Here is a 27,689-nt window from a genome sequence, read left to right as displayed (position 1 = left end):
ATGTAAACCTGAGCTCGGCGGTTCCATCGACATCAGAATTTATTTATTAACTATTTATCAGCCTTTTCTTCGTTAGCTAGTTCTGCAGAAGCATGGCGTTTGAAGGTGTGAAATTATGTGGTTCGATTCCCCGTTGCCTTATGCATATCAACTAGCTAACAGAATTCTTTCCCTTCCATCCGCTTGGGTTTTATGGACCTAGTACAGTTTCCTCTCAGCCCCTGGACCTCACAAATTTGCATGGCTGTTTGAATGGCATATTTACAGATAAGTTTTTATTTGCACATAAGGACAAAAAGGTGAAGTGAAATTTGGTCCCAATGGAAACCTGATAGCTTCCCTGAACATATGGCTCACTGGTCTGTTACTTCCTTTTTGAGATCATTTTCCAAGATTTTTTTAATATATACATCAATTTGACACCAGTTATAAAGAAAATATATTGCTTTTGAAGATGCCTCCACCTGGGGCGTATCTTTTAATAACAAAGCATGTAGTCAGGTGTACCTCCGAATTCACAGGTCTTGGCGAGCAAGGCGTACTTTAAAGGCAGCCATCACTGACAGCTGATTTCCAGTCTTCAGAAATGAGTTAGTTCTGTGGGTTCTTAGAATGCCACCACCAGGATGACTAATGCAGGATAGGGGTGAGCGCTGAAAACTCTTTCTGGAAGGCCCTGCACTTGGGATACAGTCTTACAAAGATTTCTCTCTCTCTGTAGACACAAATGATGTAAGTCTCATTCGCTGCAAGTGTGTGGCGCCAGCTTAAGACTTTAGGGGAAAATCACAGCCCTGAAAAAGATGTAAATGTTCAATTGGTAAGAAAGGGGGGAACCGTGCTAAAACATGTGCCTGCTTCCATTCTGCTTAATTTACTATTCAAGACAAGTTTTTCCTAATAAGCTCTATTGTTTCTTTCTGTTTTGTAAAATTTAGTATGTGTGAGACAAAAACCAGATTCAGAATGTGAATGAAGTCTGTTTAGGGAAAGAGTGTTGGAGACTATGGTTCAAGAAGGCCTCGGATCAAAAGAGATCTCACCTATCACCGCTGATAACCCAGCGAGGGTTGGCAAGCTCACATCTGTGACTGCTTGCGACCTACGGTACTGCCTACTTCCTCCAGCCTCAGAACACCCCTCAGATGAATTCATACATTTCAAAGTGCACCAAGTGTCCAAATGTTCAGAGCGATGGCACCATGCCTATTCACGACCTACCGTTAGCTCTGGTTCATGACGGTCTTCCCTCCATTGGCCGCAGGTAAGATCCGGGCCACGTCTACCTGGGAAAACGTGGACGTCTTTAAGTCACTCACGCCTCTCCCGGAGACTTGGCACCTCACTAAGGAATCCCTTCATAGGTAACCAGGGCCACACGCGCATGCGTGGGCACACACACACACACACACACACACACACACACAAATATACACACGTCCCTTTGCCATCTAGAAAGGCCAGATAATCTGGAGTGTGTGTCCTTTCTTACTCAGGGCTCTATAATGAAGACGCTGAAAAGCTAGCTTACTGATACACAGATATTTGTTTGGGAAGCACATATAAAAGATGTTATCACTTAGCTCAATGAATAATTGTTTTCACATCAACAAGGCCTAAAATATGGCCTGATTCAGTTTTCTTGGTGGTTGAGGGTGGGGGAGGAGCAACACTAGACCCAAAGAGAATAAATGAGTCTCTCAGAGGCACTTAAATTAGCTAGACCCCAACTAAGGCGGACCGTCAAGCTATCTATCCTTTTCCCCATACAATCAATCCCTTTTACATGCACACACAAATATACACAAAGTAGACTTTTGCCCTGCCCATCTCAAGGACTTTTGATTCAAAGACACTGACAGTTAAGGTAAGTGTGATGAGTATGGTGGGGAGCCTGGCCCCAGAGTGAGGCTTGCTGTCCAGGTACTGAGTTAGCCAGCACCCTACAAGGACCTCAGTTCATCTCTGTTGGAAGAAGAGGCGTTTCTCCATTCTGGGTGGTGAGCATTTCTTGAGCTGGCTCAGATGAGAATAAAGAAAGTATTGGAATGAATTTTTGTCATTTGGGATGCTTCAGGAAGAACTGAATGTATAAAGGATTTATGTCTCTGCAATGTTCAATTAACCCACACCGTAACCCCCAAACCACAATGCTCACTTCTGATAATCTGAATTCTGACCAGGGGTTGGAGTCCTCTAGAGAAGAACAGGAAAGCAAAGCGGTGTGAGCCCTGAAGTAAGCACATCCTGAAACCAAATGCGTTCTGTAGCTACAGGTTGCACTTGGCTCCTGTTGGCCTTCCTTGTCTGTGATGGCCCTGCAGCTCAGGGGGAGGTCTCAGCCTTCCATTATCTTCCCCCGGTGTTGGCGAATCAACTCTGACAACAGATCTCATTAGACAAATAGTTTCTCCATTTGCAGTTGTTAAATAGCACTAAGTGTCAGCGAGAAAGGGGCATCCTGTGTGGGTGTATTCATCCAACTTCAAGCAATTGGCTTAAAAGGCGGCAGGCTAGCTCACTGGGAATACAGAGAAGCCAGAGGGTGACAAAGCTCGCTTGAGAAAGCTCTGTCTGACCCAGGCTGGGAGAGAAATGTAAGCAGCAAGCATAGAGCTTCCTCCCTCCCTTCCTAAAGCAACACACACACACACACACACACACCACTCACACGCACACACAAACACACACAGCCTCACTACTCTTTGGTCTCCTTTTCCATGAGACTTTCCTCTGGGCATTTTGAAAGCCTTTCTTTAGGCACCTAGAAGACAGTAAATGAGATTTATGCCTAGATGAGAACCTGGGATAACTTTCAAAGCGGGTTTCCTTCTGCCTTTCTGCTTTCAAAGTTCCCAAGGCCCAGCTTGGTTTTCTTTCCCAGCGAACGCTAAGACAGCAATACTGCTCTCTAGGAAGGGTTAGACAATTGCATACAGTGCTGACTGACGGGGTTCTGTTGTGATGGCCAGAGATGCGGTGTGAACCGAGGGCAACCACAGGGAGGGAATCCTATCCCCTGTCTTTGTGAAGAGGCAGCAATGACTCTGCCTTCTCCAAGCTGTCCATCAGAGTCCCCCGGCCTCACAAGTTGTTCTTAGAAAACGATGCAACTGGTTTTCAAAGGAAAGAGCTGGTAAAAGTGGTGTCAGGACTGCATCAGAGAATAATCCTTGATGCCTACCAGTACAGCGTCATCAGTGAAGGAGCCGTGCAGATGTAACCAATGAAAACACAGGATGCTCAATGAAATCTGAGCTATAATCTTTTTAGGACACGTAAGCCCCACACTACTTGGCAACTCTATTTTTAACATCACAACCGGGTCTTAAGAGAGTCTTCCCTAAGGATCTAGGGAAATAGATGTGCTATCTGGAATTTTGATTTTTGCCTCCCGTTCACCAGACATCTGGGGGCCTCTCGGATACAAACTGGTGTGCACACCCCGAGCCTCTCAGATACAGATGTGCTGTGCCCACTATTCCTCTCGCTTTTGACTACACAAAGCTCTGTGTTGTTTCCATGAGAGTTTAAATAATCTCCTCCACAGGAAGGTGAGCTTAGAGAAGGGTGTACCCCAATACTCTTAGCAGGCATCTTTCTTGTCTCTCTCCTGCTGCCTCAGGTGGTTGGGAGGGACACCCGAGCCTTCTGGACTCTCCTTCTAACCCAGCTGGAAAGCAGAGGTGAGGCCGAGGAACTGGGTTTGTGAAGAACAAAATGTAAGAAGCCAAGAAGGAGGCCCAAGGTCCTATCCAGTTTGTTACTGCAGGACTGAGGACAAGATAGGCCTTCCTGAGGCCTGAGCTGGAGGCCACCTCTAGGCCTGCTGCCCTTCGGTGGGCGAAGCTCAGAGGCCAAGGACCTGGGCAAGAGTTGAGGTGCCCGGGCCCTTGCAGCCGCGCCTCTGCCAGGCTTCTACACGGCCATTCTTCCCCTCATTTGTTGCATTGTTTGCATTAATATGAATATCTTGTTCTGTTTGTTTTGTCTCCTGGGAGCCAATAAAGCTGTGATTTTTTTTCTTTCCACCAAATGCAGCTCTACGGGCGATCAATCAATGGGTAGTCTTCGGATAATCTGTGAGAGTGAGAAATCTAATAAAGCTAGCGACTAAAAAAAGAAAAACCAGATCTATTTTTCTCTTAGATTAGCTACGTCAGGATTAGTGCGCTCCTCTCCCGCCGCTCGAGGTGGCTTTAACTTTTAATGGATTTCAATGTCAAGATAGGAGGGAGGAGAGCCTAGGGGGAGGAAGGAAAGAGGCCTCCACGCTCTCTGAGGTTGGTGGGTTCTTGCAGGAGGAAAATTCAGTTCTTTCCTAAAGTCTCAGAAAATGAGAGAGATGTCGGGGTCTAATAAAATACACTCTTAGAGCGAAAGCCTCCCGCAGCTTTCCAAAGAGAAAGGAAATGTACACTGATAATGAAGTAAACCAAACAAAGCGAAATCAAGTTATTGGGTCCCTGCCCCTCTCCCTTGTTCACCAAACTCAGTACAGCAAAAGCATTTCCTGGGAGGCTCTCAGCTGTCCTTGGCAAGACAGGCAACCTCAGGATCTGCCTGGGCCGCCACAGTGTTCCTCGCGGCACAATGCAACCCAAATCATTTATAAACAGATCAAAATAACTATCCGAATTATCTAATATTAACAGCTGAACGGATGAGCCCACGATTATGTGATGAATTGTTAAATCGCAGAAGCATTGTTTTGGATTGCTAATTACAAAAAAAAAAAGTAAGCAAACCCCATGACTCTAGATATGACAACTGAAAATACCCACAAATTATTTAATAAATGAAGCGTCTAACAACTTTAACACTTCCTGGTCGCCTTGTTAATAAATGTAATTTGAGGTAGATTTTTCAAATCTTCCATCTAAACAGTGAATTCATTACGCGCCATTCAGATCTCTGGATGCCTATGGACTTCTTGGAATTAGGTGTTAAACAGACAAAAGTGAACCAAACTGCCTTTAAAAGCACAGCATGACCATGTAATTCTTTTTCCAGTTTGTGGTAAAAAATGATGAAACTTCTTTCCAAGTAGCTATCACCCAGATTTAGTGTGAAAAGTAGTGTAATTGTAATTCACGCCATCAGGGTCTATCGCTGATAGACGATCAGCTGTTCTGTGGTGGGAGAGGCTTTCTTTTCAAATAGGAAAGCTGCCAAGTGCTCTGTGATACCTCCAGCTAGCTTATCGGATTGAGTTCAGAGCCAAAACAGCAGCTGCACACATATGCAAATTGGCAATTAATAGTATAACATTCTGCAAAAAAAAAATTTTTTAAAAAATTTTAAAGAAAATAGAGAGAGTTACCTGCACATTAACCTCCCCTGTAACTGCGACTTCTAAGATGAATGAGGAAGGATTAATTACCCTCTGGAGAGGGCTGGCTCTTTATTGCCTTCTCTTCTGTAGATCAAGTCTTTGTTATCTCTCTGAGTTTTGCCCGCTTCGTGGAACACAATGGGCTCTAAAACAAGAAGTTTAAAAATAACTTTTTAAAAAGACTTTATACATTTGATTCCAGGGAAGTGGGGACATCGAGTCAGTCCTGTTGATCATTCTTCCCATAGGCAGCGACCACAAAGCAAGGGCTTTCGCATCCTTGGGAAGTGACATTTTGTTCCTGGTGTTAGCTTCTTCCACTACAGCTTGTAGTGGGAACAAACTTCACATCCTGGGGTGCTGCTTGCCTCCCTCAATTCCTGTCTGTCTCTTCCCCCCATTGACAGCAGTGCCATTGTGTGCTTCTCACAGCAGTTTGCGGCAATCCAGCAAGGTTTATGGGTTATGTTGCCCAGCATGCGTAAACACAACACTCAATGTTTCCTTAAAAACCAGTTTGTTAAATTTTGTATCACCCCTGTTCCCCCACCCCACCCTGATGCAATTCTCTCCCTCTCTCTCTCTCTCTCTCTCTCTCTCTCTCTCTCTCACACACACACACACACACACACACACACACACACACGCACCCACACAACACAACACACAATACATTGTTTTCCCTGACAAAATGATACAGTAGTTATGACTCTAAGTAGGTCTGCCACCTAAGCCCCTCAAGAGGGCCTGCCACTCCTCACAGCAGGCTTTCCCTCCAACACTAAAGTCCTCTCTTCGTGCCCCTCTCTTCATCCTGAGTCTCTCTCCTAGTGTGAGAGTGGAGTGACCAACAAACGCTTCTATGAATTTTACCCCCACTGCTAGCAGTTGAACCCAGGGTCTCAGGTATGTGAACCAAGTCCTGTACCCGAGAACCACACCACCCATATCTTATGGATTCTAACATTTCCGCAACTGAAGGTCTCTATTTCTGGGGTGTTCTGGGTCTTTGGCATTTCCAAGTTCTAGGAGTTTGGAACTCACATCAAAATCCTGATTGCCCTTAGCACTGAAAGGAGAGAAAGTTTTGTCTTTATTTTTCTGGCTGCTAGCAGACGAGGCTGTGTCCTCACCTGACTACGACATGCAAAGCAGACTTGAAGTCGTTGCTTCTCTTTCCCCTATGAGCGCCTGTGCATCTCCACTCCATATTATTGCTCATGAACTGTGTCTTTAGTTTTCCAACACTTTCCTTCTTGCATTCTATGGGCACTTCTAGTCTGAGACAAACTTGAGGTTATTAATGTTCCAATTGAAAGGATACTGCACACTTTTGCTAATATAGGCTTTGAGCTTAAATGCTAACATCTTAACGGGAAATACTCATTTAAATGTATCTGTTTACATTTCCTAGAAAAGTATTTGGGATCATGATGATGAATTTAGCATTCAAGGCTATGTGAGACATAGACCTTTTGTTCCCTCTGAAGAAACCGTGTGTGGATCAGTCCATTGCCGTGTTTTAGATGTGATTACCTTTCTCTGATCTCAGCTGAAGCATTCTATGCCCAGAAGACTAAAATGTATAGGAAGAAAATGATCTTACTGAGCTTAAATTTTATGCATAAGTATATTGTTTTTCTTAACTTGTGATCCAATTTGAAGGCATTGTTAGGCTTTTCAGTTTTCTTGCGATTAAATGAAGAAAGGTTTAAAAAGCGAGAAAGTCATTGAAAAGTTGCTTTTGAATAAAACAGAAAAATGGGATTGCCAACTTTCTCTCTAACTTCATTAGCATGGCTGTATATACATTTGCATGTAAAATGTAGCTAACAGAAATTACACAGAGGTAAATTTAGTCCCCTTGTGCCTACCTCTATGGTGAAATCAGACCATTTGGCATAGTGCGAAGTCTTCCAAGAAGCCTGGTTTCCACCTGGAAAATAAATTACTAAATTTGAATGTGTTACTTATATTATGGTGAGTTGTCTATCTGTTACATTTTATTTTAGTGCATATACTAGAAGTTGTATTTAGAATGTTCTAAAATTGTCATCTGTCAAGGTAGAGAATTATAATACTATAATTATATACAGCAAAAGTGTCTGACTTTAGATTGTTTTGATACTGTTGAAATTATGATATACTTTTTCAAATTCGGGATGTTTATCATAAATGCATAGGTTTAATTATCAGATTTTTTGGCAGTAATTTAGATTAGCCATCGCAAAGTTAGTCCTCACCCTCCATCTTCTGGGTGCTGAGGACTGAGCTCGTGGCTTCACACGTACTATATGCCTGCTATTGGGATATATCCCCAGTGTCTTTCATATTTACTAATATATAGACAATATTTATACATAGGCTTTGGCGAAGCAATAACTACTTGTACTTCCATTGCTTTGTCCTCAAATACTACTTAAACTTTTTCAGCTGAAAGAATTCAGATCGCTATTGCTTTCTCAGTTCACCAGTCTATCTCAGTTAATTGTTGTTAATGACAAAAGCCTGTTTCGGGATGGCTACAGCATCACACATCCGTGATGTCAGTACTGGAGAGACAGAGGTACCAAGGTTCCAGGCCAAGCTGGGCCACACAGTGAGGCCCTGACTTCAAAAAAATAGGTCATTTTGAGTAGTCAAGGAGTCTACTCTGTTTAACTTCAAGTATTGGTGAGCTGTCACAGTTGGTGAAGGCAACACTCAGTGAATTTATCAAAAAAGAAAGATGCCATCGCTTTCTGATGCTGAAGAGGGAGGAGGTACCGGTACGGCCACGGCTCAGTAAACAGGCATAGCGGCCACGGCTAGTGGAAAGATGTCCCTTTTAAAACTGTCTAAGTTCTTCATCATCTCAAGAGATAGTGGGTTAATCTCCTGCAACACGCCAGCTTCCTTTCTGAAATATATATTCTGTAAGTAGAACTAACCAGAACAGGTGTGGCGCGGGCATTCCGTACCCTCAAGCACAGAAACGCTGTAACTCACTACGCTGGACCAAATACGTCTAATTATTATAGTACCTTCACAACAGTTAGACTTCTTCTGTTTGTCCTTTCCAAACCTCTGACGGGCTCTGGGAATGCAGGTGAATGCATAATAGATGCGGCCTTCTGTGTGTGTGTGTGTGGGGGGTCTGATTCCTATCTAAAGGTGCTATAGTTGAACAATATGGTGTTAAAAATGTTTTCTTCTGCATAAGGCATTTGTTTTTAAAGAATAGATCTGCAGGGTTCATGACACTTCTAGACAGTAAATGAAGATCCGTTTGTTAATGATAAACGAGGATTAGCTTAGAAAAATCATACCCCTGGGTAACGTTATAGCAGGCTATTATTCTAAGAGTTGATGGTAGAAGACCAAAAATAACGTTTTGGTTAAAGTCCTTCTCTGTGGTAGACACTTCACCTACATTCCCTGATTCCATTTCAGTAGCCACCTTAAGAGACTGGCATTATTACCTTTGTTTTGTTGTTCAGGGAAAAAAAAAAAAAGCCAAGTTTAAATCACATGACTAGCGAAGAATGAGCCCCTGAGACTCCAAGAGACCATGACCTTCTCATGGGCTGCAGTTCCCCGGTGGTCGCTGAAGAGCAGAGGATGGAGGAGATTTGAAAACTCTTTTCCCCGTCCGTGAATTTTGCGCCCCAGTCAAGGTCCATCTGATTAGGAAATATTCCTATGACTAGAAACAGCATTGCTTTGGCACATGCATGAAGACGAGCGATCTACACATCCATCCTCAAATTTAGCAATTCGAAGCAGTTAGCTACGCGGACAGTTTTGTATGCATTGCTAAATGCAGACACAAAAACTGCATTTGCAAAAAGAGGAAACCCAGTTAAACTAGGTTGCAAATTTGGCCCTAATTTAGCGTAGCATTTGTGATACATATAGGTTAGAGTGACATTTATATAATGGTGTGAAATATGAGAAAGCTCCAATGCTAGACACAAAGACTTTTACGATTGCTTTTGCCTACTTTGGTTAGTTGAAGAAACAGGAGGAAGAATTTGGTTTTTCAAGTGACGGGAAGCCTTTAAGGATGTTGGAACACTGTCCTGTCCCCTGGGGTTCTGCCTGCTGTACAATTTTAAATGTCTTTTAGCTAAAAAATTGGCCAACAAGGGAAACATCGAGATGAAATCTCTTCTTACTTAGCTGGAAAGTGAGAAACTATTGGGGGCTAGCACAATCTAATTGTGATAGTCAGATGTGTGGTCAGCTTTGGGGGGTCAAAAAAGCCCGCGATGGTTCTACTTAACGGTAGTTAGTACAGCCACCCGACTGGAGGAGCTACATGTCTGTTAGAATTCAGTTAGGAGAGTCTGTCCTTCTCCTTGGTTGTAGACAAGAACTATAGCCGGAAGTGAGACTAGATAAACACACCACATTTCACACAAATGCTGCCTTCCTGGTACCTGACTCTCGCCATCTCCCCACTCGAGGCCACTGGAGGGCAGTGTTTTCTCCTCTGGGAACAGCACCTGGTCTTGGAGGCGGCTTTCAAGTGATTAGAAAGGCGGGCTGTGGGAGATGGATGAGTTGCCCTTGTCGGTCAGGCTGCTTGGGGTTTACCCTCCTATTTACATGTTATGGAAGTTTTTGCTGACACGACACCGCCAGCCAAACCATTGTGTTTAAGTCCAGGCTCCCATAGGAGATCCTGTACAATATTTACTATTTACGAGACTTTTAAAGCTATGAATTAATCATGCTAGAACTGTGTAAAATTGATTTTGTTAATTTAAGTGGGAAACGAAAGAAGATGTATAACCAAGAGTGACTAATGTTTACTAAAGGTTTCACATTTGACAGCGTCAATGTTTTATTATGTTTACCCACTCGATCATTGTATCATATTTAACATGTATACAATTTTTACATGTTTTAAACAAGTCAGTATTTTCTAGAAATAACATGAGACATTTCCTAGAAGATCATTTGTCGTTCTTTATCAAGCACTTTGTTTCCTATCCCTAGCAATAATAATGTAGGAAAGTAGATTTTTTTATTTTAAAGAAACAAAATCTGGCACAGTAGCCCATATCTGTAATCACCCTAGCACGTGGGGAGTGGAAGCAGAAAGGTCAGGAGTCGAGAGTCCTCCCGGCTACACAGCAGGTTCAAGCCCAACCTGGGCTACGTGAGCCACTGTGGCAAAAGATTACACAAATAAGTAAACAATCTGTTATCCAATGTTAATTTGTAAAATTGTTTGTAGGTTCTGTTTAAAATGAAACTAGATTATATTTATAACCTGGTATGGGATCACTAATTTATTTAAAGGCATATAAAACTAATTGAATTGTTTTCATTTTAACAGTACCATTTCTTAAATGAAAATATCTTTTATTTTATATTAACTTTTTCAAACCAAATATTGCTAATTTTTTGTAAAATCAACATATAGTTTTTAATCTGATGTTTGATTTTGTTTCATTTTTAAAATAAAGTGCCTAACTGCTCAGCTGAGACTTCACCAGCACATGGCAAAGCAACCAGTCACTGGAGGGAAAAAAACATACATCTCAATGTCTATGCCACATGGTTTAATTTTTTTTAATTTTTATAAAAGCAATACATATTCATCGTGGAAATTATAGAAATAACAAAAGTTATAAAATATACCCAAACATTTTACTTGATACCTCATAAATATGTACAATATTTACATATGTTAAAAATTTAAAAATAGAGAAATAAATAAAATAACCATCGCACAGTATATTTTTTAAACTATGGTTGGTTACTAGAGGTCGCCCGTCTTGCATGTTATATCTCTTTCCATGTGCGCATGTGTGTGTGTGTTGAGGATGGACCTGACATGCTAGGCAAGGGGCTGCCATCACCATCATACACGCGCAGCCCATCTAATGTTTCCACTCTGCAAACAGTGCCATGATAAGCTGTTTTATAAACAAATATCTAGAGACATCTGTAATTTATCCGTTTCCTACAATTTTCTAAAATTGGAGTTTCAAAGTTTAAATTGTTTTTCTATTTTACCGGTTTCAGTACACAAACCAAAGGGGCTTCTGAAAACAGAGGCCTATGGACATGCCCATGTATCCCTATCTTCAACAGCACTGAATGTCATCAGGGTTAGCCTTCTGCAAACTGAGAGCTGAAAAAAAGAATGGCCTTTGCATTTTGCTACTTTATGAAAAAAAGAAAAGAAAAAAAAAAAACAAGTGCTTCAAGTGCCTTGACCATTTCCTTCCTTGGTCGGTGTCTTAATTATTACTGTATGTCATCCATTTTTCTACTGGGGTGTTATTATTTTTAATTATAAGAACTCTATGAGAACAGCAAGAAAACCACATAATACTATGCATTATTCAATGTAGTAAAATGCATTTTACAAGTATCTTCCAAAGCTAAGTCTTATAATATTTTGCTATTAACTCTTTCATTTTTAAAATGTCAATTTCTCAATTATTTTCATTTCTCCCTGGCTTCTACACTTAGAAAATGTCCTCGTGAAAGGTTATTCGCTTTATATTTTGTCTTCCTCCCCCCTTCCTTTCTCTTTCTATCTATATCTATTCATTTGGTAGTTGTGATGTTTTAACAAATATGATGCTAATTTTGGTTTATTACATGAAGTGAGAGTTTGATTCCCTTTTCAGTTGTTAACTGATAATTTCTGCATGGTTTTTGAATGGTACATTTCTCTCCAAATGATTTAAAAAAGACTTCGCTATCCAATGGAAAGCTTTATGCCTCAGGGTCTACCCCTGAGATTAATTTCTGTCCCACTAAGCTCTCTACTTCCTTCCACATCTGTCACAATCTTTTAATTACCCACTCCTCCATCTAATATTAAGAGTCCTTCTTAAGCAGTTTTTCAAAATTTGTCACTCTTGACTATTCCTTCATGCATTGCAGAATTACTTCACTAAGTTAAAAAGATTCACTGGAGAACATATGCTTTGGGATGGAAAAATGCCCAAGATATATTAAGTGAAGAACAGTATGTATAACATCATCTCTCGTAATGTAAAAGAGGCACAAAAAGCAGAGCGTGTTTGTGTCCGTGTGCGTGTGAGTGTGTGCCTTATGGATGCCCATACCAGTGTTTGGGAAATGAACAGAAACATTACTAGCAATGTTTACCTGTGGCTAGTGGGAAAGAAGATTATATGGAGAAGAGGGACTTTTGCCTTTTATTATAAATTATCTTTACACACTTTTAATTTTCTGCCATGATAAGGCATTATTTTTACAAGTTTTAATGTGCATTTTAAAAACTGGAGTTTGCTGGGCAGCACGCCTTTAGGGCCAGCACTTGGGAAAGCAGGGCATATTTCTGAGTTTGAGGTCAGTGTGGTTTACCCAGAGAATTCCAGGACAGCCAGAGCTACACAGAGAAACCTTGTCTCTAAAATCTAAAAGAAGAAAATCAGCTGGAGCTGAGGACCAGGGACGGTGGTGTATGCTTTTAATCCCAACAAAAGCAGAGGCAGGTGCATCAGTTTGGGTTTGAGGTCAGCCTGGTCTACATAGCCAGTTCCAGGGCAGTCAGGGCTACATAGTGAGACTGCCTCAAAAGAAAAAAAAAAAAATAATCAATCCAGGGTTAAGAATGTAGCTTTGCTGGTAAAACGCTTCCCTTGAGTACAGGAAGCCTTGGGCTCAATCCCCAGATCCGCGTAAAGCCAGCATAGTGGCACACACACGTGATCCCAAGTCTTAGCATGCGGAGGCAGAAGGCGCTGACATTTAAGGTTGTCCTTCACCACACAGAGTTTGAAGCCAGCCTGGTGCACATGAGACACAGTCTACACAAAAGGATAAATACTGCACACTATGATTCATACGAGTAATCTAGAATAAGCCAGTTTCTAGGGACTGGGGGTGGGGTGAGAGGAGACTGGAGGGCTTTGTCCAGTGGGTGCCAAGTCTCAGTTGTACAAAATGAAAAAGTTCTGGAAACGCAGTGTGAATACCACTGAAGCTGTATAATTAAAATGACTAGAGTGATAAACCCACATAGTTTTACCACAGTTAATTACATATCTCTAATTGCGTATCTCTCTGGGGAGGAGATGGACTGAAGATGTAGGGTATAGGTTAGGATTCTGTTTCTCATTTACTTCCTTCAAGGCCTGCATTTTTCATAAGAAATCTGTATCATCTTCACAATAAACTCATTTCATGACTTGAGATTAGGGGGGTGGCTCAGTAGTTAGGAAGGCTTGCAGAGCAGGCATGAGGACCCGAAGTCGGATCTCCATCGCCCATGTAAAATCTGGACATTATGCATGCCTATATAAACCCAGTACTAGTGAGGACGGGACAGGTGGCTCCTGAGAAGTCACCACCCACCAGCATCAGCCAGAGAGTGTTCATTTTAGCAAGAGACAACTGCCTTAAAGTGGTAAAGCAAAGGACATACATCATGTGTTCTTTCTGGTGTCCACACGTGTTGGCATGGACATATCCCCTTACATACTCACAGGCATGTGTCATACAGCACAACAACACAAACGTGTGCGTGCGTGTGTGTGTGTGTGTGTGTGTGTGTGTGTGTGTGTGGTCTTGGGGGCTGGAGAGATGGCTCAGCAGTTAGAGACACTGGCTGCTCTTCCAGGGGATCTGGATTCGATTCCCAGCACCTCACCATAGACAGCTCACAACCATCTCTACCTCCAGTCCCTGGGTTTCAATGCCCTCTTCTGGCTTCCATGGACACTGCATACAGGTGGTGCACAGACTTACATGCAGACAAAACATCCACACACATAAACAAGTAAAATTATTTTGAAAAACATTTATTTAAAAAATGTATGATCTAAGTAAAGCCATAAGAACAGTTCTTCATGTAGGTCTTATACACGGCCTGTAGTTCATTAGTTCTTCTCTGAAGTCTGTATCTGCAGCTACAGCTTGATATACAGAAATAGAAAACATATAATATATAATCCTTTGTGAGTTAACTTGCTAAATGCAAAAACAATTTTCTCATTTCTTAATCCCTAAATATTTTAAGTAAACTGTTTATGTTTAAATGTTTCGAACTTTAATTTTTAAAAACAATCTGAGAGTAATCATCCAGTTCATTTGGGCAAAATGATTTATTTATATAGAAATATTCTTTTTTTAGATGTAAACTTTTAGTCATGTAAACGTGGCTTGAGAAAATAGTTATTACAAGGAATATTCTGAGTGAATAAATAATACATTATTCTCTAAAAGAAGAAATGGATAAAAAATATTAGTATATATGGATCCAATGAATAAGAGAACCTAGAAAAGAAAATAACAGATATGACCTATTTTGAAGCCTGCAGATTTTTCTCCTATTTATGGATGCTATTTTTATATAATTATTATTTTCAAAAGCAAGCATTTTATTGCTATCATCTCTAACTATAAATATGTCCTAATCACAAAAAGCGTTCAGATACTTTTTAACCTTTATGTGTATGGGTATTTTGCCTGTATGTATATCTGTCTGTACACCACATGTGTTCAGTGCCTGTGTAGGGTAGAAGAGCCCAGGGGACTGGAGTTACAGATAGTTATGAACCTCCATGAGGGTGTTGAGAATCAAATAACTTTTTCTTTCTTTTTTTTTTTTTTTTTGGCGGGGGGGAGTTTTCAAGACAGGGTTTCTTCGTAGTTTTTGGTTCCTGTCCTGGAACTAGCTCTTCTAGACCAGGCTGGCCTCGAACTCACAGAGATCCGCCTGCCTCTGCCTCCCGAGTGCTGGGATTAAAGGCGTGCGCCACCACTGCCTGGCTTCTTTCTTTTCTTTTTTAGGGAAATGCCTAACTACGTGGTCTGAACTTCTCACTGTTCTTCCTCATCCTCCCGAGTTCTAGATGAGGCTGCTATGTGTTTTTATATGAATATCAATCATGCAGCTTTTTCTTTTGCACTGTAAATAACAACAAACCATTACAGGTGACACGTGGCCTATCTTTCAAGAATTAACTAGAGGGGCTGGAGAAATAGTTCAGAGGGTAAATACACTGATTCCTCCACCAGAGGACCTGGGTTCAATTCCCAGCACCCATGTAGCAGTTCACAACTGTGGGTAACTCCAGTAGCAGGGGCTCAGCAGACACCCGCACACAAGTGATGCACAGACACACATGGAGGCAAAACACCCCCCACACACACAGTAAATTAACAAAACTATTAATATGTATTTCATATACTTGTAAAGATGAAACTGCACAATATATAGTTTTGTAGATTCCTTTATCTCTTGGTGTATAAATTACCCTTAATCTTTCAGTGTCTTCAGATAAAGACCTTCATAATTCCTTTCTTTCTAGCAGTGGATTTTATTATGGTATTTTCATAGACATGTGAAATGCATTTTGATCATATTCCCTCCCACACCCACTGATCCCCCTTCTTCTTCCTACCTCTAGTCTGTCTTCTGCTCTCACCTCTCTTCCTCTCTCTCTCTCTCTCTCTCTCTCTCTCTCTCTCTCTCTCTCTTCCCATTTTCTTGCCTTTTGCTTTGGATGACCCTCTGGATGTCATGAAGATCAATACAGGGTCCTTTAGCAGTGGTTACACTCTATGGTTGTTTGAAAGACAACTGCCCTCAAAGGTGATGGCACTATTGGAAACTGTGGCTTTGTTGAAGAAGGTATGGCCTTGTTGGCAGAAGTATGTCCCTTTGGGTTTTTGGTTTGTTTGTTTGTTTTGTTGAGACTGGGTTTTTCTGTAGCTTTGGAGCCTGTCCTGACACTTGCTTTGTAGACCAGGCTGGCCTCGAACCCACAGAGATCTGCCTGTCTCTGCTTCCCAAGTGCTGGGATTAAAGGTGTACACCACTCTCGCCTGGCAAAGTGTGTCACTTTGGGGGGGGGATGACTTTTGAGGTCTCCTTTGCTCTCGGTGTGACACTCAGATGGTTTCCTGTTGCCTGCAAGATATAGGACTCTCAGCTGCTTTCCCAGCGCCTTGTCTGCCTGCACACTGCTATTCTCCTTGCTGTGATGAAAACAGATTGGACATTTGAACTCTAAGCCAGTCCCAATTAAATGTCTTCCTTTATAAGAGTTGTTGTGGTCCTGGTGTCTCTTCACAGTAATAGAAACCTTAACTAAGGAAACCCTGAAACCATCTTCTCTTCCTCCCTTCAATGACCATTAACTGCCTAGAGTTTATCATGGAGGGGTGAAGTCATATGAGCCCCTTCCACCTAGACACCATTATCTGCCTAGAGTCCTTGAAGGAGGGGTGTGTGTGAGCTATTCTCCTGACAAGATATCAACAAGTCCAACGCTGCACAGGTCTTGTGCCAGGCCTCACAACTGTGAGATTAAGAATGCAGTAACAATGCTTAGTTTCAAAGACAGAGCCTTACTCCGCTCCTTCCTTCGGCCCTTAGATTCTTGCCACCTTGTCTTCTGCACTGCTCCTTGAACCTCTGAGAGAGTGATAAATTAATTTCCATTTATGGCTGAACATTCAATAGTTCCTTGTTTTCAGCACTAAGCAATTATGGGTCTCCACAGTTATTGCTGTTCACTGTCCAAGCAGCGTTTTCTGACCAAAACTTATAGTAGCATTAATCTATGGGCATGAACATAATTATTGAAATGGAAATTTGATGAACCTATCATAGCGCGTAGTGTCTTCAGCAATAGAGTCTTATCATTTAGTTCTAGCAGCCAACACCCTAGCAACTCCCTCCTCGTTTAGAGGGTGTGATTTGAATGAGAATGGACCCTATAAGATCATATATTTGAATACTTTGTCCCCATTTGGTGAAACTGGGAAGAATTTAGGACATGTGGCCTTGTTGGAAGAGGTGTGTCATTGGAAACGGGCTTTGACATTTCAAAGCGCCATGCCATTTCCAGTCAGCTCCTGCTGGAAGATGAAGATGTAGTCTCTCTCTGCTTCAGCACCATGTTTGCCGGGCTGCTGCTGCAGTCCCTGTCGTGATGGGTCATACACTCTATCCCTCAGGAACTGGAAGCCTCAAATTAAACGTTTTCTTTTATAAATTGCCTTGGCCATGGGCATCTCATCACAACAACAGAAACCCTAACTAAGTGCTTCCCCCAATCAACTACTTGTAGGAAGGTAGCCTACCCTATTCCCTGCAACAACAACAACAACAAATATTAAAATAGGATTTTCACTTAACAGCCATAATCTTCATAATTCTTTATGGCTAGCACTAAAATGTGACTTTTTTTGTTTTGTTTTATGGATGTTCTATAATTTATTGATTAATCTTCTGGTTTTATTTTTGTTGATTTTTTTCCTTTGTTGTTGTCATTGTCTTATTTTGAAACAAGATCTTGCTATAGCCTAAACTGGCCAGGTCCTCACTGTGTAGTCAAGTCTGATCTCAAACTTGGATATGCTCCTACATCAGCCTCCCAAATACTGGAAGTTCAAGTGTGTGTCACCACACCAGCTGATCACTCCCCTGTTGATTAACACTTAAGTTACTTCCAATTTTTATAATTAATATTATGTTTACAATGAATATTATACTTACAATGAATATTATATTTATAATGAATATTTTTACATGTGGTCCATTATTACTTCCTTAATAAATTAAATTGCTGTGTACTGTGGTAGAGGATGCCTATAATCTCAATCGTGGACTAAGATGGTGCACCCCTGTAATCCTAGCACTCAGAAGGCCGAAGCTGGAGGGTCAGAAATTCAATACTGTCCTGGACCACACAACATGACTATGTTTCATAACACACACACACACACACACACAAAGAAGAAAAAAAGGAAGGAAGAAAGGAAAAAGAAAGAGAGAGGATAAGGAAAGATGGAGGAACAGTGGGGGGGAGAAATAGAAATACTATTCTGTCTTATAATTAAAATATGAATTATTTCCCACTATTATCAAAACATCATAGGACCAGTGAAATGACTCAACAGGCACGTTAAAGGTCCCTGCCACCAAGCAGGGTTTGAGATCCGGGTTTGGTGGAACGACAGGGCCAGTTCCCACAACTGTCTCCACTCTCCACACACATGCCATGGTACACATGCACCCACCGCACCCCCCATCATCACACACCCTAAAATACATAAACGTAATACAAATTTTGAAAATCATAGTAATTTTATTCTCTATTATGTCCTATAGTTGGTATTTTTAAATTCTTTTATATTTTAAGTGAGGAATGATATTTCCTTACTCTTTTAATTTCTAGAAGCTGACGACTAATACAGTTTACCAGGTGTGCATCTCAAGACCCCTGGCTTTCCACACTTGGGAAGCAGTTCTTTCATCTCACTACTGACTCCTTTGGCGTATACATTTTGTCATTAGCCTATAATTATGTTCTCTTTAAAAGGAAAAAAAAAAGGTCAGTTTTGCTTGTGACGTGTACCTTTCAGCATGTCTTTAGCCTTTATGCCTTGCTATACCTGTTTTATTATACAAAGTTGTTATGTAAATCAAGTTTATAAGCCATATCTATGTTTAACGCCCTTTATACCATCTTCAGAAAGGCATTTCTAAAGGGAGATTACTTGGAAAATTTCCTTTATTTTATTCTAAGTATATTTATGCTGTTCCATTTTTCATCATGCCTTTAATCTATTTAGATTTCTCTTCTGAAGTCTAAGTTAGAGATTCAACCACATTCCCACCTCCCTCGGTTTGCTGGCTAAAATTCCCGCAGCATTTCTGAACACTCCCCATTTTCCCTGCTAAGCTTTTGGCTGTGCTATCCTCGGCTCCCTGGTTTTCATCCCCTGTCTCGTATCTGTTCCAGTCACATGACTCTGCTGCTTTGTTAAAGTCTCACGGCAACGAAACTGCGAAACAAAAACTCCCGAGATTGCATCAGCTAGCAGCAGCAAACACTTATTGCCGTGGTATGTATTTCTGGGTCAGCTGAGAGACTTCAGGGTTCTGGTAGAAAAACAGAACTTCTCTGTCAGCTCCTGGTCAGTCTTAGACTCCTGTGCCTCTTTTCTCAGGCTGATGGCCACCTCCCCCCCCCCCCAGTATCTTCTGCCAGATACCAGGATGGGAGAGACTTGATGAATCTCCCTAAATCCTTCCTCTCCCATGCTCGCTTCCTCCTTTCCCTCCTCCTTCTCTTTCCCTTGCTCTTTCTCTTCTTTTAGGTTTATATATGTTTATGTGTGTATATATACATATATATATGATCTTACACTGTAGCCCAGGCTAGTCAGGAACTCACGGAAACCTTCCCACTGCCCCAAAGTATTTTCATCGAAGTTTCCATCACCGTCCCTCCCTTCCTTGAGAAGAAAGACACTTCTTAAGCTCAACTGAAAACATACTCCTTGCCTCCACATTATGTTGGTCTGAGAAGCTCAAGTGACCAACCCTAAATGAATGAGAATGGGAAATATCGTCCTGTGCTCTCTGGCCCTGTGTCAACGTGACACAAGGCTAGAGTTATCTGAAAGGAAGGAACCTTAACTGAGAAAATGCCTCCATTAATGCATTTTCTTAATTATTGGTAGCGCGAGGGTGGGAGGGAGGTCAGCCTGTTGTGGATGGGGCCACCCCTGGGCTGGTGGTCCTGGGTTCTATAAGAAAACAGGCTGAGCAGGTCATGGGGACCAAGCTAGTAAGCAGCACTCCGCCATGCCCTCTGCACTCAGCCACGGCCTCTGCATCAGCTCCTACTTCCCGGTTCCAGCCCTGCTTGAGCTCCTTGTCTGACTTCTCCAAAGATGGACTAATCTGAAAGTTTAAACCAAAGAAACCCTTTCCTCCCCAACTTCATTTTTGGTCATGGTATTTCATCGCCGCAATCAAAACCCTAACTAAGACACACACACACACACACACACACACACACACACACACCACAGAAGACATATCAAGGACTTAGAACAGAGAACTAAACAGAGAACCCTGTCTACCACACTGAGCTAGTTATGTTTTCCAAACCTCAGCATCCTCTGTGTCAAAATGAGATGACAGCGGAATTTCAGCATCATAGATAACAAATGTCAAGCGCATTGCACTTGGCCTTTAGTAATTTAAAAATATATTTCTGCTTCCTAACAAAGCCACATTCCTATGAGAAAAAGCAGATTCACTCCCACCCCATCCCTGTATAGACAACTCTCCTAACTATTCACTGCCATTTCCCTCCAGATGACTTTTGAGTACGTAATAAACCCGGCTTTATTATATAACACGTATGCATCTCTGTATTAACTGAGGAAAACGCCATCTAGTCATTCTCTCAGACTGCTGAGTAACTTGGTCCACAGCCTTCTGTGAGTAGGCTGAAGAGGGACTCTTAGAAACCATAATAAATAATCAAGTGCATTCTGCGAATTCACCATGGTGAAAGCTTTGCTATATTAATTTTCAAACTGTACAAACTTAGTCAGAGAGGTCAAGGTCCTAGACATAGACTAGTATAATAACATAAAAGCGGGGCTTGCCAGAGTGGCAGCTCCAGATGAAGTTACCCAATGGCATACAGATGGTCTCCAGTTCATAGTGGCTTCACCTGCAGTTTTTATTTACACGTTCGCTAGAAACTCTTTTGAATGTTGAATTTTAATGCTTTTTTTTTCCTGGATGGCTATATGTAGCATAATTGCTGCTTACAGTGTTGGGCAGCAGCTGCAAGCTGAGGCTCCTGTTAGCCACATGATCATGAAGCAAGCGAACTGAAATTCTAGTGTGCCGGGTTGGTAAGCTGTGTCTGGTGGCAAGCTGGACTGACGTACTTTCCTCTTGCTCTCTCATCATCTCACAGAGGGAACGCCGAGACGGAACCCTATTATATGCTGAGGAACATCTGTGTGGGATGCACAAGAATGTGGAAGCGAAAGGAACAGAAGAAAATGATCTCAGGGATCATCAAAAAAAAAAAAAATGGCTTAGGCCAGGCAAGTGACTGTGTCTTTAATCCTAAGGCTCTGGAGGCAGATGCACGGGGATCTCTGTGAGTTCGAGGCAGGACACACAGGGCTGCACAGGAAAGCACTGTCTTGCAAAACAAAAACAAATAAAACAACAACAACAATAACAAAAATGGCTTGAGGAAGAGATGCAGGGGTCGTCATGTGCCTGTAATCTCAGTGCTGGAGGCGATGAAACAGGGTTGTGATTTCAACTCCAAAGACCTAGAAGAAGGAGGAGAGGAGCTGGGGCCAGGAGTACCAGGGGGTCTATCAAGCAGCCAATGTATTCTTAAAACAAAGCGTTTTTATTGTGACTAACCTTAAATAGACAAGGAGTGGTTTCTTCTTTTTACACGTATTATTTACATATTCATTTGAAACTTATTTCTTGTTTACATCATTAAAGGATGAGAAAAGTTGGTGATAGTTCAAAGAATAAGTAACTAAAAATATCTAATTTAGAGCCCTGAAACAAGTTAATCAGATTTGCATTATTCAATTTTAAAAGCTAAGGTGTGTGGGAAGGGCAGGGGTTTAAGAACTGATATCTATTTTTCTAAGATATAACATACTGTGTCAATAAATTGATGGGTTTGTACTGTTTTGGTAGAAACGAAGAATAAAGCAATGTGGCTTTGTTCTTATTTAATGACCTGCCTCCGGTCCAGTAAAATGTATGTATACATGTGGCAAGCTCACCAAAATTAGACTTTTCCCAACTCCTAGTCTACCAGGTAACTTATGTTTAAGGAAGCAATGTACTTGTAGACAGTAACAGATCGATTAATCAATCCTGTCAGGATTTTTTTAAAAGTAACTTTCCTAAGCCACGCGTGCTCTTTGCTCAGGTTCCACATCCGCTGAGGAAAGGTAGCTGTAGCTCCCCCCCCCATCTCCCGTCCCCCCCCCCCCCCCCCCCCAACTCCCGACCCCCACTCCCCACCCCCGCTTTACTCGTCTCTGCCTGAGAAAGTGGCCTTCGCGGCTTTAAAGACTTCCGATAGATTCCACAGTTGTCAGCATTTTGTCCAATTGTTCTATGTTGAAAAATATATAACTGAGTCAATATGTGCATACAAATCTCAGGAGATTTTAATAAATGTAAGTTCAGGCTCCTCCTATTCTCCTTTTCCTCCTGCCTCCTCCTTCTCTTCCTCCTCCATGTTGGGGATCATACCCAGAACCTCATGCACGCTGGGTGAGACTCTATCACTAAGACTGCAAACCAGACTGGCATTGAACTCACAAGAGATCCACCTACTTCTTGCCTCCTGGTTGCTGGGATCAAAGAGCGCACCACCAAACCCGGCCCAATTTCTCCTTCGGTATCTGCTTACTTCACAGAAGATGTTTATCACCGAGACTAAGTCTCGATCGTATTCTGAATTCTGGTATGAGAACCGCAAGCGGCTCCGCTCGCCTCTTCCCACGCTCTGCGCTCACGTATACTTGTCTACAAAATACAACTTAGCTATATTATTTCCCACCTGTATTTTGTCATGAGAAACTCTTTAAATTACGAAGAGGAAATAACAGCATGTCAAGAGAAATTGCCTTCCAAACAAAGAAAACCGTTACAGTGCTACACAGGCTTAAACCTGCTTGTTCCTTGTAAATCCTCGTTGTAAGTCAGGCGCGGCTTTGGTCTCCACTGCATACATTCTAAGACCTTTATCTTAAATCCACCAGAGTTTGCTCTGAAGCGCTTACTCTTAACATCTTAACAACTTACTCTTAATATCTTCCTCGAAGAGAGGGCTATTCTGTTCAAGTTGTTGAGTATTTAATATGACTGAGTGAGGGGCTTTACTTAAGGCTGTTTCAAAAGATTTGAAAAGGGGGGGCGGGAAACTTGGCAGTTGGAGATGGCCAGTTGGGAACTAGAGTGAGCCATGGTGGTTGAATGTGATTGGAGTGTGCTGCGTACATGTATAAAGTAATGTATCTTCTCTATAGCTAATGTATACTTTTTGAGGCCAGCAAAATGGCTGAGAGGAAGACTGCTTACTGCCGAACATGAAGACTTGCAGAAGCCACATCACAAAAGGAGGGAACTGGGTTCCACAAGTCATTCTCAGGTAACCATACTTGTGCCCTGACTCTTGCATGCATGGGCATGTGCATGTGGCGCACCCCCCTCAACACACACACACATATGTGTGTATACATATATATGTATATATACATACTATATGTACATATGCACCATATATGTACACACTGTATATATGCATGCACTATATATACACACTACATATACATACACACTACATATATATACACATACATTTTATATATATATATATATTAAGACCATTTTAAACTGATTTCTATTTTTTTATTATTTTGTTTTGGGGCAGTCTGAGGATGAAACCCAGGGCACTAGGCTTCACCCTTCCATTTAGCTCAATCTTCAACTCCCTTAGCTGACTTCTAATGAAGACTACAAAGAAGAAAAGCTAGGCATCGCCCGTACCATACAGCTGCCACCTGAACTGATGTTCTCATCTGAAGAAGTACAATTAATCAATTCATAAAGCAATTCGCTGTGGTGTAAATGAAAAGTCTAACTAGTCATGTGGAATAAAACCTAATGACAGTTCTAGTTATTCAAACTCAAACACAGTCCTTCATTTTCCCCACAGAGAAGTTTTGTGGGGATGGAGGAAAGGTTCTTTATAGTGCAGGGGACCCACATCCAGGTCCCACCGTCCGCATCAGGTGGCTCGCAGCTGCCTGTGACTCATAATACACTCATCTGATCTTCCCAGGCACCTGCTTTCCACTCCTCTCTCCTCCCCTTCCCTCCTCTCCTCTTTCTTCTCTCTGATCTCAAATGGTCTCTCTACATAGCTCTGGCTGTCCTGAAACTCACCCTGTAGACCAGGCTGGCCTCAAAGTCACAGAGATCTGTCTGACTGCCTTCTGAGTGCTGAGATTAAAGATGTGCACCACCATGTCAGGTTCAAATATACTTTTTTTGAAGATGTTTTTTAAATCTCTCTCTCTCTCTCTCTCTCTCTCTCTCTCTCTCTCTCTCTCTCTCTGTGTGTGTGTCTCTCTCTCTCTCTCTCTGTGTGTGTGTGTGTGTGTGTGTGTGTGTGTGTGTGTGTGTGTAAACCAGAAGAAAGCATCGAATCCCTTGGAGCTGGAATGAGGAGTACTTGTAAAATGCTGTTGGTGAGTACTGGAAAAGGAACTTCAATTCTCTGTGAGAGCAGCCAGGGCTATTAACCGCTAATCTAGCTCTCCAGACCAAATCTTCTTCATGAAAAAGACATTTGGAGACCTTGGAGAAATAGGTCAGTGGCTAAGAGCCCTGGCTGCTTCCACAAAGGACCTGTGTTTGGGCTGAGACACTCATTTGCTTCACTTGGTGGCTCACAGACACCCTTAATTTCAGTCCCAGGGGATCTGCCGCCCTCTTCTGGCCTCCTTGGGCAATTCACACACATGATGCACAGACACACATGGTAGGTGAAACACCCATTCACATGCATTATTTTTTTATTTAAAGAGATATTTTGTAATAAAACATGTAGAAAATAAAACCAGATTTCACACATTTAAGTATAAAAGAATTCCAAGGAAAATACTAGATAGATAAAAATCTCAAAGCAATAAGATAAAAATACCAGAATTGTGTGAGGAGTTTTTTAAAGGTCTTTAAATTTAACTTTATGCATGAGTTTGCCTACATGTATGTATATGCACAATGTTTATGTTTGGTGCTGGCAGAGGTCAAAAGAAGACATGGGATCCAATGCAACTGGAGACAGCGATGGCTGGGAGGTGCCATATGGGAAAGGAATGGGAGTCCTCTGCAAGAGCAGCAAGCAATCTTAACTGCTGAGTCATCTCCCCAGCCCTAGGTTAGCTGGTTTTTTACTCATTCAGGTTATTCTATTTATGCTTTAGACTCCAATTCCCTTTTTATTCAAAAAAAAAAGGAAAAAAAAAGAGTTCCATTTCAGTAGTCAATGGAAAACAGAGACATTGCTGCAGATCAAGTAGTTGGACATTGTGACTTTGGTCTTAATAACCTTTGGGAACACAGTCCTCTGCTTTCTGTTTGAGGTCTCATCTCACCACCTCATGCTGTCGGGCTGCCATCTTTACCGAGTGTTATCCAGGGGAACGTTGATGGGAGAACCACAATTTCATTTCAACATAGTTAAGAATTTTAAACACCAGAGAGGCAAGATATCTTTAAAACAACTTCCCCTAAAATAAACTAATATGGATTACTTAGTTACCTTGGTGTTTATTTGTAGGTTTCTTCACTGTATGGATGGGTGTGTTTCTATTATATTATTACCTAAGAGCTTGAGGACAAGATCGGGAGGACTTGGCTAGCTGCCGACTATAACCTAAGTAGAGATGGCTAATCAGAGGAAGTATATGGCTGGAAATTCCATGCCTATGGATAACTTTCGGATTAGAACAGACTCAAAGGCCACCTGAACTTTTTAGGACACCTGGACTTCATGTTGTCACAAGAGGCATGTTGTCTTCATGAGACAAATACATTAAATGTACCCCCATATCAGACACCTCCATTTGTCTCTCTAAAGTTGATGATTTAAAAAATAGCATAGCCTTTTTTAAAATTGAAAGAATGACATTTATTAGCACTTATTTGGATGGAGATCTGAGACTATGAAATCAGTTGTCTATATCTGATAGCAGTCCTTTGTTTTTTGCTGGAATTGATCCCCAATAAATCTATACCAGTGATTCGATTCTTGTGTTTGGTGGATGGGTGGTGACATGATTTCTGGCATTGTTTCTACTAAAGATGCTTCTTGTTGTGCTTCAAAATTCACCTTACATGCCTTGATGACTTCATCTAGCACAACTTAGTTAAGGATCTACCTGTGATTAAATGATACAGACTCTCTTTAAAAAAAAAAAAAAAAACAGCAAAAGAGAAGACATTCCATGTTTCACCTGAGCCTTGGCCTACTTTTCTTCCTTTGGGGTATGACGGTCAATTTTTTTGGTTAAAAGGACTTTTAGTAATATAAACAAGGCACCAAAGTGGGTTGCCCTCAAGATAAGATGTCCCTTAAAGACTGTGAATTATTTTATGCATGACTTTTTATTGTGACCAACTCATGGCTATGCTCTAAATTAGTATATTATGTGTCTTTCATGATCAGATTTTCAAGGTTGTGAGGGCAGGTGCTTCTACTTCATTCCAGAAAGACAGTTCTCTCCTCTAGCCCTCCTAATTATTTAAGATGGATCTTCATTTCTTTAAAATCGCTGTTATTCAAGTTTGAAAAGCAGCTTCTGTGTAAGCAGCCTGACTTAAACTGACAAAAGCAAGGAAATTCTGGATCCATAATTCACCTTCCACCCCTTGACCTCACAATCCGCCATATTAGCGTGATCACACCAAAATACCAGCTTGTGTTTACAGTTGCAGTCCTCCTGATGGCGGACGGGCGCGTGTACACGAGCACTCGCTCTGTGTGCACTCAATAGGATCACGATCCGGAGAGCTGAAAATGTAAACACAAGCTGGTATTATGGTGTGACTGGCGGTTTGTGGTTCTTTGTTTGAATACTTAAAAAATGGGCACCCTGGCAAGAACAAAAGACGCAGAAAGCAGAACTGCTCTTAAATGGCTCTCTCGTCTTGGTCCCTCCTCAGGTAGACCCAAAGTAACATAACCATTTCACGGGGTCCTGGGAACCATGTGTTTTTGACTAGTTGGCTACACTTCAACACAACAGTTTTGTTTTCAAAGGCAGGGCATTGGTACTCTGCGTTTGGTAGCTTTAAGTGATGTTCTGAGTACCCTCCAGCCCTGTACCTCTCTGATTATTATTTACATCAAAATCGGCCATGTTGTAAACTCATCCTGACATTTGATGGTTAATCAAGAACATAAACACCTCATGTTTAATTTTTTTTTAAATCTTGCTAGTTACCAGTGGTTGGTTCTTTTGCTCCCAAAGAGTGTTGACATCAACATAACCACCTATCTACCCATCATGGTTCTTGTTCATGCTGTTTCACTGTTGATTTTGAAGTGCAGAAGTTGACCACAAGAGAAATGCAAAGGATTAAAAAAAAAAAAACCAAACCATAAGCTTTATTTTCTCACAGTATGTAGTTGCCTAGTTGGCCCATCTGCTTCCTGAGTAGCTTTTGCTATTTCTCAATCTAAATAAGCTTGATCATTGGCCTCACCACAGTGAACTTTGATTCTGAAATTCACTTATGCTATGTTGGAGGGGTGACCAAATCATTTCAGGAAAAAAGTTTAAGACATAAAGGAAGAAGTTTAAAAGAATATTTTCTAAAAAATGTCAACACAACACAATATGTTTGACATGGTGGTAAATGACATTGTCATGCGTTTTTTAAGAACAAAAATTTCCCTTTGGAGTTAAGTATAACATCGATTCCAAAAGTCAGTCACTAAAGGAACAGTGGGTAGTTCGGCAGTTCTCTTTTCCTAAATAAAAGTTACAAATT

At 41.4% G+C, this 27,689-nt stretch overlaps 2 long non-coding RNA genes across 4 annotated transcripts in view; one reads left to right on the top strand and one right to left on the bottom strand.

Moving 5' to 3' along the window:
* LOC126488326 (uncharacterized) overlaps nucleotides 1-27,689 on the bottom strand; it is a 78,306-nt gene that overhangs the window by 30,573 nt on the left and 20,044 nt on the right. For all 3 annotated transcript variants that reach the window (XR_007588654.1, XR_007588653.1, XR_007588655.1), the window contains 2 exons: nucleotides 7,210-7,271; nucleotides 5,324-5,480 (listed from right to left, as the gene is read on the bottom strand). This is a non-coding gene — a long non-coding RNA (uncharacterized lncRNA). The remainder of the gene's footprint in view (nucleotides 1-5,323; nucleotides 5,481-7,209; nucleotides 7,272-27,689) is intronic.
* LOC126488336 (uncharacterized) lies at nucleotides 23,163-25,781 on the top strand. Its single transcript, XR_007588656.1, has 3 exons — nucleotides 23,163-23,277; nucleotides 24,324-24,379; nucleotides 24,938-25,781. It is a non-coding gene; the product is annotated as an uncharacterized lncRNA (long non-coding RNA).

This window comes from Alexandromys fortis, unplaced genomic scaffold, assembly GCF_014885135.2.
Source record: "Alexandromys fortis isolate MF-2015 unplaced genomic scaffold, M_Fortis_MF-2015_v1.1 scaffold_8_9099976_23576923, whole genome shotgun sequence".
Taxonomy (NCBI): domain Eukaryota; kingdom Metazoa; phylum Chordata; class Mammalia; order Rodentia; family Cricetidae; genus Alexandromys; species Alexandromys fortis.
Note: the sequence above shows the minus strand (reverse complement) of the source record. Positions and strands in the feature narration are given on the sequence as shown.